General features: G+C 39.0%; 1 long non-coding RNA gene across 4 annotated transcripts in view; it reads left to right on the forward strand.

Annotated features, from left to right (window-relative positions):
- The window catches only part of LOC144281654 (uncharacterized), a 39,941-nt gene extending 32,797 nt beyond the window's left edge, over positions 1-7,144 (forward strand). For 3 of the 4 annotated variants that reach the window (XR_013350082.1, XR_013350081.1, XR_013350083.1), the window contains one exon: positions 4,630-4,779. This is a non-coding gene — a long non-coding RNA (uncharacterized LOC144281654). Of the gene's footprint in view, positions 1-4,629; positions 4,780-6,799 lie in introns of those variants that run through there. The other variant, XR_013350084.1, reaches the window with a different exon arrangement.
- The last annotated feature ends 8,630 nt before the right edge of the window (positions 7,145-15,774 follow it).

Genomic DNA, 15,774 nt, shown 5'->3' on the forward strand with positions numbered 1-15,774 from the left:
TTCATAGTTTTTATCTGTTCACAGTAGATTCCTTAAGGGATCACCAATAACAGAGCACCTATTTCTAAAACAAAATACTGAAATAGCTGAATATTGTTGGAATAGTAACTGCTTTTATCAGAGTTTTTCTCTACTGGACAGACTCATTCTTTTATTCCATCAACACCACTTTGCTCCAGAAAACCATCATAGATTACAGCCTAGCTTTCCTAACCTATAAATCTTCTTTTTTTTTTAAATTTATTTTTTATTGGTGTTCAATTTACTAACATACAGAATAACCCCCAGTGCCCGTCACCCATTCACTCCCACCCCCCGCCCTCCTCCCCTTCTACCACCCCTAGTTCATTTCCCAGAGTTAGCAGTCTTTACGTTCTGTCTCCCTTTCTGACCTATAAATCTTCTGAAGGGAGAGTATCTTCCAAAGTGCTTAATACTGGCAGATACTCAAATGGCTTCACCAGTGAATTAATTTGAACATTTAGGAATGAAATAATACCAATTTTGCACAAATTCTTTCAGAGAATAGAAAAAGATAGAAGGATCCCTGGGTGGCGCAGCGGTTTGGCGCCTGCCTTTGACCCAGGGCGCGATCCTGGAGACCCGGGATCGAGTCCCACATCGGGCTCCCGGTGCATGGAGCCTGCTTCTCCCTCTGTCTGTCTCTCTTTCTCTCCCTCTCTCTGTGACTATCATAAATAAATAAAAAAAAAATTAAAAAAAAAAAGAAAAAGATAGAATACTTCCTAATACTTTCTCCTTCCTAGGAGGCCAGAATAACCTCAATTCTATAACCCAACAAAAATATTTACTTTTTTTCCCAACAAAAATATTTTCAAGAAAGAAAAATTACAGATCAATTTCCCATAAAAATATATATAAAATCTATACAAATCTTAGATTTAACCATATTAAGTTACCACTTGTAAGTGAAACATGGTCAAATGGCAGCCACTTCATATGATTTAAACTAACATTAGCACATTCTTTAAGAAGAGTAGCATCACATTCAAATGAACTTTTTAAAAAATCAATCATATCATTCACATATAAAAAAAGAAAAAATTACTACTCATCTCAAGAGATGCAAACATTTGATAAGATTTAATCCACATTTATGATAATGACTCTTGGCAAACTATAGATGTATTAATTATAAATAATTCTCTGTACAGCTCCCTCTCCTTAGTGTGGGCAGAACCTGTAAATATGATAGGATATCACTTCACAATTAAGTTACTAATTAGTGATGTCAAGTTAATTAAAGGGCAGATTATCCAAGTGGCCTGACCTAATCAGGTCAGCCATTAAATAATTTTTATAAAGATTTTATTTATTTATTCATGAGAGACATACAGAGAGAAGCAGAGACACAGGCAGAAGGAGAAGCAGACTCCCTATAGGGAGCCCGATTCAGGACTCGATCCCAGGACCCCAGGATCATGACCTGAGCCAAAGGCAGATGCTCAACCTCTGAGCTACCCAGGTACCCCTCAGGCTAGCCATTAAAAGGACCTGAGACCTCTCTGAAGTCAGACAGATTTGCTGTAAAGAGGATTTCCCATTGCTATATTTGAAGAAGGAAGAGGACAAATGGCAAGGACTTAAATATGGCCACTAGGAGCTTAAAGAAACCCAAGGCAGGGAAAACAACAGAAAACAAAATAGGAACCTCAGTCTTGTAATCACAAGGAACTGCACTGAATCGATGTTTGGTCTTAGAAGAGGACCCTAATCTCCAGACAAAAACCCAGTTGCAACTGACACCATGATTTCAGCCTTATGAGACTCTAAACAGAGAATCCTGTTGAACTCTGCCCAGACTTCTGGCCTGCAAAATTGTGAGATAATAAATTTGTGTCATTTTAAGTTGCTGAATTTGTAGCAATTTGTTAGGCAGCAATAGAAAAGCAACTCAAATCTGTATTTTAAAAATCCACAAGAAATGTCAAACTAAATAACAAATATTGGAAACTCTCCTTTGAGATCAGAAATGCTCACTTCCATTATTTCTGTTCAAGATGGTACTGGCTATCCTAACAAATACAACACACATGAAAAGAAAGAAAAGGCATTGAGGATTAAAATGGATAGAATTGATGTTGTTTACATGGTTGTGGGCCTAAAATATCCAAAGAATCTATAAACTTTTAAAATTGACAATAAATGTACCAAGGTTGGTCAGCACAAGGAAGTCAATATATGACAATAATTTTATTTTTGTAAAATACAGTGATTGTATTTGTCCCCAGTAAGCAGCAAAAGTGGAAAATAACATTTTAAAAATACCATTTATGATAGCACCGAAATAATCAAACACATTTGAGAAATATAATTAAATATATACAAGACTTTTATACTAAAAACTAAAAGAACATTACTAAGAGAAATTAAAGATTTAAATAGAGATATATACCATGTTCATGAATTATGAAGTGATCAAGCCCCCACAAATTAATCTATTTACCTATTGCAGTTCCAATATAAATTCCAGACTGAATGTGTCCCCCTAAAATTTATATGTTGAAATCCTAACCCCCACTGTAATGATATTAAAACATGAGGCCTTGGGAGGTAATTAGGTCATGTAAGTGGAGCCCTCATGGATGAGGTTAGTGCCCTTATAAGAAGAAATATATAAAAGCTCTCTTTCCCTATCTGCCTCTGCTCCTCCCTCCCTCCCTCCCTCTCCCTCTCTCTTTCTCTCTGCCATATGAGAAAGTAACAAGAATAACCTGCCTGCAGACCTAGAAGTGGGCCTTCATTAGACACCAGATTTGCCAACCCCTTTATTATGGACTTCCCAGCCTCCAGAACTATGAGAAATAAATTTCTGTGCTTTATGCCACCCAGCCTATAGTAATTTGTTATAGCAGACTAACGTCACCTAAAGGAGCAGTTTTAATTTTTTTTTGGATAAAATTAACATGTTCTAATCCCAATTGTTTAATTTTCTTATATTGCCAGTGATTTTGGTGTCACATCCAAAGAATCATTGCCAAGACTAAGGTCAAGGAGCTTTTTCCCTACATTTTCTTCTAGGGATTTTAGGTGTTATATAATTAAGTCTTTAATCCATTTTGAGTTCATTATTATGAACTGTGTAAGATAGGGTCTAATTTTAGAAAAATTAAAACTGACAACAGTTTTCCCAACACCACTTATTGAAGAGACTATTCTTTCCCTACTGTATGTTCATGGAGGCCTTGCTGAAGACTAGTTCACTACATACATGTGGGCTTATTTCTGGGCTTTCGATTCTGTTCCATTCATCCATGTGCCTGGTTTTATGCTAGTATGCAAAGGTCTAAAAGAGCTAAGGTTATTGTGGCACATCAGTTAAGGAGAGAGAGAATTATTTTTTCAATAAATAGTACTGTATCAATTGAATATCATTATAGAAAAAATATCTTAATTCCTACCATATGTTTCATACAAAATTAAATTCTAGTGGATTACAAATTTAATTATGAAAAATAAAACATATATCATTTAGAGAGAAATTGCAGGAGAGCATCTTCCTGATTTGGAGGTAGCAAAGTCTTTTTTTAAAAAAACACACATAAAAGGCAAAACTATAAAAGAAAACCATCTGTTAAATCGAATTATACATAATTAAAATTATGTGTTCCCCAAAATATACAAATAAGAGAGTTAAAAGTAAATCTATAAGGTGGGATAAGGTATTTTCAATGCATTTTTCAGCAAAGAATTCATATCCTAAATATATAAAGAACATCAACAATTGAAGAAGAAGAAAAAGGCAGACTTCCCAACAGAAAAATGATCAAAAACTTTAAGGGAATGCCTCATGAAAGTAGATATTCCAATGGCCAATGAGCTTATAGAAAAGCACTCAAATTCATTTGTCATCAGGGAAATTAAAATGTCACACCCAATCCTTAACTAGAAGGATTAAAATGAAAAAGACAAAAAGACCAAGTATTGACAAAAATATGGAGCATGAAAACTCTCATGTACAAACAGCAGAAGTATAAATTGGTACAACCATTGTGGAAAACCGAGTATCTCTAATATCCTAACATATGCATTTTCTGTGGTCCAGCATTTCCACTTCTAAGTGCATGCCTAATAGATATTAAAACCTATGTTCACCAAAAACATATGCTACAATATTTGATAGCCTCACTATTCCTAATAGTAAAAACCAGGAAATTACCAAAATCCCCTTCAATACTAGTAAGTAAATTGTGGTGAAATCACACAATGGAATACTACAGTGGGTATGAACACTTTATAAGGATGTACAAGAATGGGGATGAGTCTCAGAAAAGTAATGTTGACAAATGAAGCCAGACCCATGAAGTGCTGAGATGCAATCTCATTTGTCTAAAAAGTACAAAATAGACAAAACTAATTGCTACTGGCAGATATCAATATGGTGGCGACCCTTTTGTAGGGAAGTGGCTGAAATGGGCTCTGAATTTGGACGATGGGCTTCTGGAGTGCTGGCAATACTCTATTTCCTAATTGAGATGCAGGTTGGATTTAGTCGGTGAAAATTCATCAAGCTGTATAATTAAATGTGCACTTTTTTCCTGTAGGAATATTTCACCTCCATAAAACGTGAAATTAAAAACAAGCAAACCAAATCCCCATGTTTTGCAGATTGGTCAGTCATCTATCAGCATCACGATCAGCCTAGAGGGATGTTCCTGGCAAGAGGAGGCAGTTCATTAACACTGGGTGATGGGACCTGTCCTAGCTTTAAATTCTATCAAAAATTATTTGCAGAAGTGCAAAACATATAAAAACATGTGTCAGCCTAATTAGTAGTTGAAAAATGCATATTACATGGAGAAATATTATTTTTACCCGTCAAATTGGGAAGCAAATGCCCATGCCTGTGCTGTGAAGGAATGCTGATAGATTTTTGGGTGGGGAAACAAATTGATTTAACCACTCTTGGAAAGCATTTTGGTGATACATAACCAGAATCTAAAAAGTTTTTTTTTTATTCTTTCATCTCATAATTCTTCTTCTGTCAATGTAAACCAAGGAAATAATATGAGTTACAGAGAAAGCCTATGACTAACGTTGAATATTAAAGCGGTATTTATAATGGTGAAAGAGAGAAGACATTCAGATATGTGACAAAAAGTAATTATAAGTAGATCCTGACACTGTCATCGATTCAATTAGACATTAGGCAATCATTCAATATTATGTAGGGTGTTGCAATAACATGGAAAAGCCTTAAGTTAATGTGTTGAATAGGAAGAAATAGACTAAAATAATAATAATTTATTTGGCGATAGGATGATGAATACTTGCTTTCTTCCTCTTCGGTTTATTTATATCTTCCAGATTTTCTTTACTGAGGACAAATTACTTTCATAAGGGAAAAAAGAGGAAAATTGAGGTTGTTTTTTCCCAGCAGACAATCATATACTCAGACAACACAAAGCCAGAAAATGATGTTTGTCATGCTATTTGCTTAGCTAGAAATAACTTTCCATTTAAAAATGAGTTGAATTTATGATTATATATTTGCACTGGTCTATTGGCTTTCAGCTGTGCTTCATTTTTTTAATTTTAATTTTTTAATTTTTTAAAATTTAGGTCTAATTAACGTACAGTATTACATCAGTTTCAGGTGTATAATAGAACGATTGGATATTTCTATACATTACTCAGGACTCAGCACGACGCTGTACTCTCCATCCCTTTCACCCAATTCATCCCTCCCCTCCCACCTCCCCTCTGGCAACCAACCTCCAATTGGCTTTCTATTTGAGTCTGGGTTTTTTTGTTTATTTGTTTCTTTTTTTCTTTGTTCATTTGTTTTGTTTCTTAAATTCCACCAATGGATGAAATCCTATGGTATTTGTCTTTCTCTGTCTGACTTAGTTCACTTAGCATCATACCCTCTAGGTCCATCCATGCTGTACTTTCGATTTCACAAGTCTAGCATGAACCTGCCAGTGGCCGCTTACCTCTCTGACCAAATGCCTGGCCCTGTGTTCCATCAGTGAGTTGGTGCTCAAAACTGAAAACCTCCATCCTCCTCTCTCTCTTAGCCCTAAATCATATGCACCCTTTATATCCTACCATAAACATTTTACCAGAATTAATCTGAACGTATCGGTTTCTCTTTGTGGTCACTGCTACTACCCTAGTTCAAGCTCTTTGAAATCATGCTTGGACAAGATCGTCCTGAATTATTTTGGGGGGTCTTAGTTTTGTCTTCCTCCAGACCTGTGACCAAACCACGTTTGAGTGGGACTGAAGGTAGGTGGGAAGCATATCCAACAGGCAGGGGGCCTCAAGCTGCAGGAACACCACAGTAAAACCTGGTCACAAAGGTTGATTCTGGCTCTTAGCTGTCTCTTCCTGGTAAACCACAAAGGCACTGATAACAAAAAGCTGTTCAAATTACTCACAGTTAAACAGAAACAGTGAGCCAATTTTGTGAGCAAGGACAGGTGGGTTGCATGGCCATGGAAGGACCAGGGCACACTGGAGCTGCCAGCCCATCCCTCTACCAGAGAGCCAGGAGGATGCTCACAGGGCTCATGTATATTATTTCTAAAGATATTATTAAGACTATCTGCTAGTGGGTCATAATTATACGTACGCTCCCTTTGAAGAAAGTCGCCTTTTGCAGTCTCCTACATCTGGCATTTACTTTTTCATTAATATAATATAGAAATTTGCTAATGTGTTCTGAATACCTATGAATACAGAATAATATTTCATATTATTATGTATAAGTATTATAATAGCACTAATTGTATTAATCATCATTATAATCATAATTCCTACGATTTGTTCACAGACTAGTGCCCATTGCATTTGGGGCAGGTCAGAGCTGAAAAATCATAACTTCCAGATCATTTCCAGTGCTTCAATCCCAAAGGTGCACAGTTCCTCTTGACATTTAAAAATGTGACTTGTTTGGCTCAGCCACAAAATCGCACCTAGTATGTGAATCTATTTATGTAAGTACAAAAATAGGCCAAACTAATCTACAATGTGCACAAGTCAGAATGGCAGTCACATTTTGGGGGTGGTAGAGATTAAGAAGAGGCCATGAAGGGCCTCTGGGGTACTGTAGTGTTCTTCTCAGCGTGGGTACCTATTGTGAAAGTACACTGAGCCGTGTGCCTCTATTTGTCCTTCTCTGCACAGACATTACACTTCAATAAAAAGTAAAGTAAAAATGTAATTTGTTCAAATCGTTGTCAATAAATGATTTACGTAAAAATTACTATACGCAAATGGTATGGACATTTACAGATTTTAATTCTATAAAATTGTGTTTTCCTTATGCTATAACATTTTCCTTACCCATCGATGTATCATTTGTACTAAGGAATAGTTGCTTAATTATGTGGTTTTTTTTTTTTTAATTTCCACTCTGTTATATTCCAAAAAGGTGATTAAGACATAAGGAAAAGTCTCTTCATTCCGGTGACAAAGATGTCAACCATAATAGGACATGTTCTTGAATGTCCAATACATGTCGTAAGCACGTGTGACTCTAATTATCCAACATCTGGTGAGATGAGTATCTCATTTTGTCGATGGGGTAACTGAGGCTCAGAGACATAAAATAATTCACCCGAGCCATGCAGATTTTTTTTAAACTCATGTGTGTTTCATTCCTAAACCTGTTCCTTTCGCACCTTACAACATCATGCATGTGTCTATGTTTCAGGGCAATGCCAATTTGTTGAAATAAGCCCTGGAGACATAGTAGCAGCTGACACTCAGCACTGCAGTTCTAGAGACAGACAGTTCCTGTGCCCTCATTTCCCTTCCCCAGTGGATCCTTAGTCTATGCACTTTTCACCTTAATCTTCCTAAATCAGGGGGTAGTCTTATATAGAGGCTGCTTAGAGATCTAAATAAGCTCTGTGATATGTATCAGTGTTTCCATTTCAGCTCTTTGTCTTTTTTTAATACCCTCCACCTATTTCACCCATCCCTTCAGCCACTTCTCCTGTTGCAACCACCAGTCTATTTTCTATTTCTGTTTTACTTTATTATTATTTTTTTTAGAATCAACGTATAGGTGAAATTGTATGGTGTTTGTCTTTCTCTATCTGGCTTACTTCACTTAGTGCTATACCCTCTAGGTCCACCCATGCTGTCTGTCACACATGACAATTTCAGATGTTTTATCTGTCTCTTTGCAGGAGAGATGATGTAGTCAAGTTACTCATATCTGGATTTTAAGAAAAAAAATGTACAGGGACACCTGGGTGGCTCAATGGTTGAGGATCTGCCTTAAAAAAAAAAAAAAAAGAATAAAATGTACCTAAAGACCCAGATTAAGGTAAGATGATTGCTTTATGGACAGACCCATCTCCCCTTACCTCTGCTCCATCAAAGTCACACTATTTTTGCTTGAGCTCCAAGGTTCATGTGGGAGCCCCTGGCCTAATGCTGGGTATGACATGGGGATTCACTGTGTTCTTAATCAAAATTTCATTGAGAGCCTGCCTTGTACCAGATGTGTTATGTATTAGATGCTGAGGATACAGTAGTGAGTCAGACCTTTTTCCCGTCCTCAGAGAGCTTCTAATATTGTTACTAATGGGTTTGAGATCCAATAGCCTCATTAGCACCTCAGAGCTGGCTGCATCTGTGGGTTACTCCCAGAACTACTGGTTTTGCTCCGATCAATCCAACTGAGACACCCCCAACCTTTTACTGACCAAGGCATTTGCCTTCTGCAACAAATACTATTTGTCATCCATTTAAACTCCCCTCCATTGTCATGGTCACACTTTCTCTTTCACTATCTCATTTCTTCATACGCTGTGTTCACAGTTCCCTCCAGTTGCAGCCTAGGTGTGTAGGTATGTATGCCTGCTTGTACATGTGCGCACATATACATGTCCGCCGGGTTCATCTCCCCAACAAGATCTCCCCAACTCTTTGGAGGCAAGGACTCCATGTTTTAGTTTGTGCATGCTTAGAATGCCTTGTTTGCTTGACTTAGCTTAAGAAGTACTGTTGATCGGGATCCCTGGGTGGCGCAGCGGTTTGGCGCCTGCCTTTGGCCCAGGGCGCGATCCTGGAGACCCGGGATCGAATCTCATATCGGGCTCCCGGTGCATAGAGCCTGCTTCTCCCTCTGCCTGTGTCTCTGCCTCTCTCTCTCTCTCTCTCTATCATAAATAAATAAATTTAAAAAAAAAAAGGATATGTTGAGGCAAACCTCAGGAATTATCAGGAATTAGGTTGCACTTAGCTATATTTAAAAAAAAGAAGTACTGTTGATCAACTGACTAATTGGTGACTAATTGGCTGAATGACTCTGAGACCACCTATCCTCCATAACAAACCAGGTTGGCTAGTCTAGAAGTGCTTCTCTGGGATGAGGTCACCAGAGATGAAGCAACAGGGCACTAGCCAATGAGGTGTTCACCTCATGGTGTTTGATGTGTTATCAGATGCTGAGAGTTGGCCAAAGGTGACTGATAATGAGCACTATAATTTCCTTATTAAGGTTAATTCAGTGAGAAAAAGTATCTAGATAGCATTAAATAAAAATGCAATCTTTGGTCCTTCCCAGAATCTGGCCTGATATCAAGGTTCTACAACAAAGGAGAGTCTAATAATCCCTATAACAGTGGGTAGAATTTCTTTGAGCATAGTTGCCCAGTACTGGTCCATCCTCATCCCTCTTTTCCCCATAAAGGTGTCCAGGTATCCCAGAGGTTAGTGAAAAAAGCTTATAGGGGGTTACCCTGTGGCATAGACTTAGAGTTCTTAAATACATGTTGTCTCCAGATGAAGCAAAAAATAATCAGTAGTGGGACTTGAGGTCACCCTTTGCAGGCTATGGGCTGGATCCCTCAAAATAAAGCTCTCAGGCCTATTGCAAACACAACTCTTCACGTTTGCTCATAAGGTCCCTTGCTGGATAGCCATAAACAGATGGACACCCCTGATCCTGCTGAGTCCCAGGTCTTATCTTCCCAAAGGCATTTTGTCTCCTACCAAGCCTAATATCCCAGAGGGTTTCCATCTCCACGAGATAATAAAGTTCTGGGACTCAAGTAAACTGTGACTTGGACAAGGTAAGATATACAGATAGGTCAACATAACCCAGTGGCTAAAAGTCAGATTGCCTCATTTTGTTCCGGACACTGTGTCTGGGTTTAAATACTGGCTCTACCGCCCGTTAAACAATTACACCGTGGGGCAATTTGTTTAACTTCACTTTCCTCAGAAGTAGCGTGGTAACAACAACCCTCACTGAACTATTTGGGAGACTGAATGACCCAGGGAAATGCTGAGCATAATGTCCCCTATACCTGCGGGCTCAATTTTTATTTGTCCCACTCCACTGGATCTCAGACCAAAATGTGTAATGAACACCACCCCCTCTCAAGCGGGAGAAGGCTTCCTGTCCTCATCATTGCAGGGCTTCTAACTCACAGCGTTCCTCCCAAAGTTCCCCGTGTCTCCACTTCTTATCCCAAATCCCAAACTAAAGCAGAGATCTTATGACCTCTGAAGAGCTCAACATTGTAGAGGTGGACATGAGGATGCATCCTTTCAAAGTACTTTGGGATAGTGGTGGGAACAGCTTTCATTTTTTCATGTTCCCATGTGGGTTCTTCCTGGCTTTGGTTCTATGAAGTCCTCATCAAGTAAAGGCTGCTCTGGTCAAATACCTTTTAAGAACAGTGCTACCATTTCTCTGTCTTGGAGATCCTCAGACTCATCAACATATGAAAGGTTCAAAAAGATCATTCAGGAAGGAAACCTATATGACTTCATCTCACACGGTATCTCTGCCATTTATTTACTACAGACCTTCTCATTAATATCCTGGAAGTTGTATTCTTAGGAAAATACATTGGAAATGCAGACCGATGTCCAAATAAACACAAAACAAAACAAGAAACATACTGGAAATGTCCATCATTCAATTTTCCCAAATTCTCAGAAAACATTTTCAAAAATGCTCTGTAGTTAGTACTGGCCACAGTTAAGTTGTCCTTTTGTACAAATTATCTCAAACTGAGGTCTTACAGACTCAGGGACAGTGACAGGAGCCCCAACCACACAGATGACCTACCTGTTTGTCTGTGAAAAGTTTTATGTACTTATTAAGGACAAATAGCTTGATTTTGACTGTTTTTTTTTTTCAAAAGAAAGTTGTCTTCCTTAGAAAATAGATCATTCAGCTCCCTTCTACACCAATATGTTTTTGCCTCTCACTCTTTCTTTGTGTAGTAATCTCCTATAGAATCTGTTCCCACAGGTTTGGGGAAGAAAAAAAAAGCCTCCAGCCCTCCAACCCCCCTCTCCTTTGCCTTCCAATGCCCCTGAGCAGCTGGTAGGGTTTATTGCTCTTCTCTGACATTGGCTTCGTTCTATACATGGAGTAAGATTGATTATCTTCATTCTAAAACGTGAAGATCCAGCATGCGCCTTTGTCCTGTTTCCCCCGAGAGTGAATTGGCATCAGCAGTACTCGGTAAAGAGGCGGCACCTTTAGGGCCCAGAGCGGTGACAGCAACAGTATGGAGCAGGCGCACAGAGGCCACATCACCACCCATCATCCTGATCAGCCTCTACCTTGAGGGCAGGCTCCACCAGGGCATGCTGCTGCCTCACCAGACAATGCAATGGACAGAGCAACCAAGTCCAAACCCCCTGCAGGGCCTGCTTTGCAAGGCTGGCCAGAGGGAAGCTATAACCACAGCTGAAATGGCCTTTCAAAGGCACCATCAATTATACATCTGAAGCTACAGTGACGTTGAACAGGATGTTGTGTCAGTGTGTGTGCACGTGAGTGTGAGCATGCATGCACATACACGTGCACTCAATACATGCAGTGTCTGCACATGTGTGCAAACAATGTCTGCCTGAGTCACCCCAAAGACAGGTTGCACAAACCTAGCACATTATAAGATTCTTGCCGGGCTCTCTTTTTTCTTTCACTGATTTGGCTGAAATAAAAACTCAGAGTCTCCACAGTATTGAACCACCATTCCAGAGCCAGCCAAGGTTTGGAACATAAAGAGAGCTGAACGAACCAGCATGTAGGCAACCCAGGGAAGGTAATTGTTCTTAGCAGAATGACTGCTTCTCTGCTTAGCATCTGAACAAGTTAATTTGGAAACATGGCCTTCTGGAAAGAAATGGCACTCATCTCAGCATCCCATGGATTCATGGGGAGAGATGCCCTTTCACCAGGTAGAAACAGTAAATTATATTTGAAAACCATTTCTATCGAAGGGGGAAAAAAATTCTTCTCTTCTCTGGGGGCCACTCTGTTTGCATGATGGCAACACTTAACATCAGTCGTTCAACTTCGGAGGTTACTTTTTGCTCACACTAGTGTCTGGCAACTAGGGGAGAATTTTACTGATGCAACGGGGAGAAGTTTCATTAAATACAAATTCACATAAAGGAGTTTGCCCTTTGCCAACCCTGGGCTTCAAGGAACTGATCTCAGCAGCACCTAAATCAGACAAATGGGCTAAATTGATCCTGCTCCGTAGAAAGAGTGCTTCATCTAGATCCAATCAATGACAGATTGAGGTGTGATGTGCGATCAGGAAAAGGAATCAGGCAGGCCACTATTTCCAGGTTGGGAGTCAGACTTCAAGGAGCAAAAATACCTTCATTTTGTGTTGGTTTTGTTACCCCTGAAAAAAATAGGGGCTGCTGAATCATGGCTCTAGTACTGCCATTTCTTCTGAGTGGAGGGATAGAAGGCAGTAGGCTCAGAAGGAAAGAACCAGAGAAATATGATCTAGACGTGTGTCCTTTGTGGTGTCCACAGCTTTGCAAGTCTACATTTGACCCTCTACCACCAATTATTTCAACAGTGATACCAGAGAGGACCCGCTACATTTCTGGCCCTGGCTCGATGGTTTACCAAATTATTTTTCATATCATAGATGTGAAAAATCAGCTGTGGAGTATAAAGGAGAAGCTGGGGGTGACAACCAGCTTCTAAGAATTAACTGTGGGTTTGGAGAAAGTGACATACACATCCTGAACCTCAGTTTTCTCTGTAGAATTGGGATAGTGATAATGAAGGATTCAAAGTGATAATCCTCAAAAAGCACTTCCTGCAGATGTGATTGTTTCATTTCCATTTATAGATAGTGGAAGAAACTCAGAGAAAATGACTTGTCTCTGATCCCATTGCTGATAAGTCACAGAATTAGGGAATCCAATTGGATTTATTGGTCCCCGAAGTCTAAACAACTTTCCCAGTGACAGGTGGCCATGAGGAAAAGTGATGGTGATATGTCCTCTGCTATATGCTCCATGCTAAGCTCTATAAAGAAAGACAAAAGAAATCTAATGTATCATTTTTTTTTGTCTCAAAAGCAGCCCAGATATGAGCACTTACATTGAGTGCTTACCATAAGCAGATTAAGACTCCCCAATGAGAGTCTGTGACAATGCTATTCCTATCTCCATATGATCTCCTGCCATCAGCCTCAAGTCTTGGGGACATTAATAGTCACGTTTTGCTCTCTGATAGTACAGCTATGTATATCTACCTCTAGAATCTCCCATTTCATGGAAATTATCTATATGTAGTCTTTCCTTGTCTGGGCAGCAACTCCTTGAAAACACGGTATTACCAGATCATATTTGAGTTTCTTGAACCTGGCACAGTGCCTAAAACGTGCTAGGCTCTGACCAAACAGATGTTAGATAAGACACAAATGAATGAATGCGTGAATGAATGAAAGAGTGCATTTCTTTGCCTTCCACAGAAGGACTGACTGCCTACATGATTCCTGGGTAGGCCCAAGAGGTCTGCCAGTATACCAGACATTGTCCTCAAGAAATTTACATATCACATTATTTTCCACACTCACAGTCACATGAGCATTTCCATCCTGGCACTGTTGTTTGTGTTAGTTTTGTAAGCCTCCTTCCCCATCCAGATTCTAAGCTCTTGGAGAGAGGGAACCTTTTTTTTTTTAATTTCTTTTTATTGGATTTCAATTTGCCAACATATAGCATAACACCTAGTGCTCATCCCATCAAGTGACCCCTCAGTGGAGAGGGAACCATTTATGTACTCCAGACAGCATCCTGCACAGGAATAGGATTCCATTATGTCCTGTTGAATTGAATTACTGGCTTAGTAGAAGAAACAAGATTGATTAAATAAATAAATAAATAAATAAATAAATAAACAAACAAACAAACAAACAAGAAAAGAAACAAGAGATAAATTGGCAGGTTACATGGGCCGATTAATATATTCTCAAGTGTGGAATATTAGGCTATTAGGATGAAATATGCACAGTTAAGGGGATCTGGGATAATGGGACTCATGGCACTCAGGACAAGTATTGTCAGACAAAGCCAGGAAGGTTTACCACAAGAGGCATGCAATCCAGTGCGTTTCCTTTGTGCTGAAATCTGCCTCTTTGGTGAGGGAGAGGGTTGCAGGTATACATCAAAGATAATAACAGGTCTAGATGTACGGCAACAATAGTAGGTAGGCCTTCAAACTCAGGTAACGTAGCCAACTAGGGATGATTTCCCTTTTGTTTCTCTTTAACAAAAACCATGAGAAAACCACACAGGTTAGTCTTTCAACCTCCAATGGGCCTGGTATTACAGAGCACGATGAGGCCAAACAAGATCACTGTGCTTAGGAGCTCATAATCTAAAGAAACCACATGGCATTTTGGCTAGAAGCATGGGCCCTGCAGTCTGCCTTCCTAGCTTTGAACCCTTGCTTCACAGCAAATGGAGTCTCAGTCCTTGTGCAAGAAATGTGAATGGCTCTGTGCCTCAGTTTCCTCACCCATGCAGTGGTGAGAACATAGGATGGGTGTCAGAGGTGGTTATTCTGAATATCTAATGAGATACTGTGTAGGAAGAACTTAGTGATATTCCTTAAGATAAATGCTTAGTAAAGGCTGGATGTTGGGGCACCTGGGTGACTCAGTTAGTTAAGCATCTGACAGTTGATTTCAGCTCACATCATGATCTCAGGGTTTTGAGATTGAACCCTGGGCCAGGCTCTGCACTGGGGCATGGAGCCTGCTCAAGATTCTCTCTCTCCCTCTCCCTCTGCACCTCCTCACCCCTGCTCTCAGTCTCTGAGAGAAAGAAAGAAAGAAAGAAAGAAAGAAAGAAAGAAAGAAAGAAAGAAAGATTAGCTATTATTGTTATAATATATAAAATACAACAAATAGAGCATATATAACATATATAATTTAATAAAATTAAATTAGAATCAGATACTCTAGTAAACATTTTGGCATTTTATCTCATTCCACTTGACTGTCACTACAACCCAATGAAGTAGGTAATATCATTCCCATTTTATAGATGAGAATATAAATATTCCAGCAATTTTAAATAATTTAATTATGATCTCATAATAAATGAACTCAAGATCTGAAGTGAAGTCTATTTGTTCCCTAAGGTCATGCTCTTTCAACTATCAATATTACTGAATAAATCCTTCCATTCAAAGGCAATAAGCTCTTTTCTTATTTTTAAATTCTTACCTGAGATGCATAGCGATGTTTCATTTCATATTTATCCTTTTCCTTTTTCTTGTACTGTCTCCACTGTCTCTCTTCACACTCTCTCTCTCTTCATTTAATTTGGTTTTATATCTATGATGGTCAAATTTTTCCTTTGCAACATGCTAATTAATTTCTGGGGGCAAAGTTTCATACATTGACTCTCTTGTTTAAATTGCTCTGCAGATGAAAAGCTTAGGACAGAGCTTGGTACCTATTAATGGCTTCAGGAGATTGGTTGTTGTTATTATCATTATTACTCTTT

Source organism: Canis aureus, chromosome 13, assembly GCF_053574225.1.
Source record: "Canis aureus isolate CA01 chromosome 13, VMU_Caureus_v.1.0, whole genome shotgun sequence".
Lineage (NCBI taxonomy): Eukaryota > Metazoa > Chordata > Mammalia > Carnivora > Canidae > Canis > Canis aureus.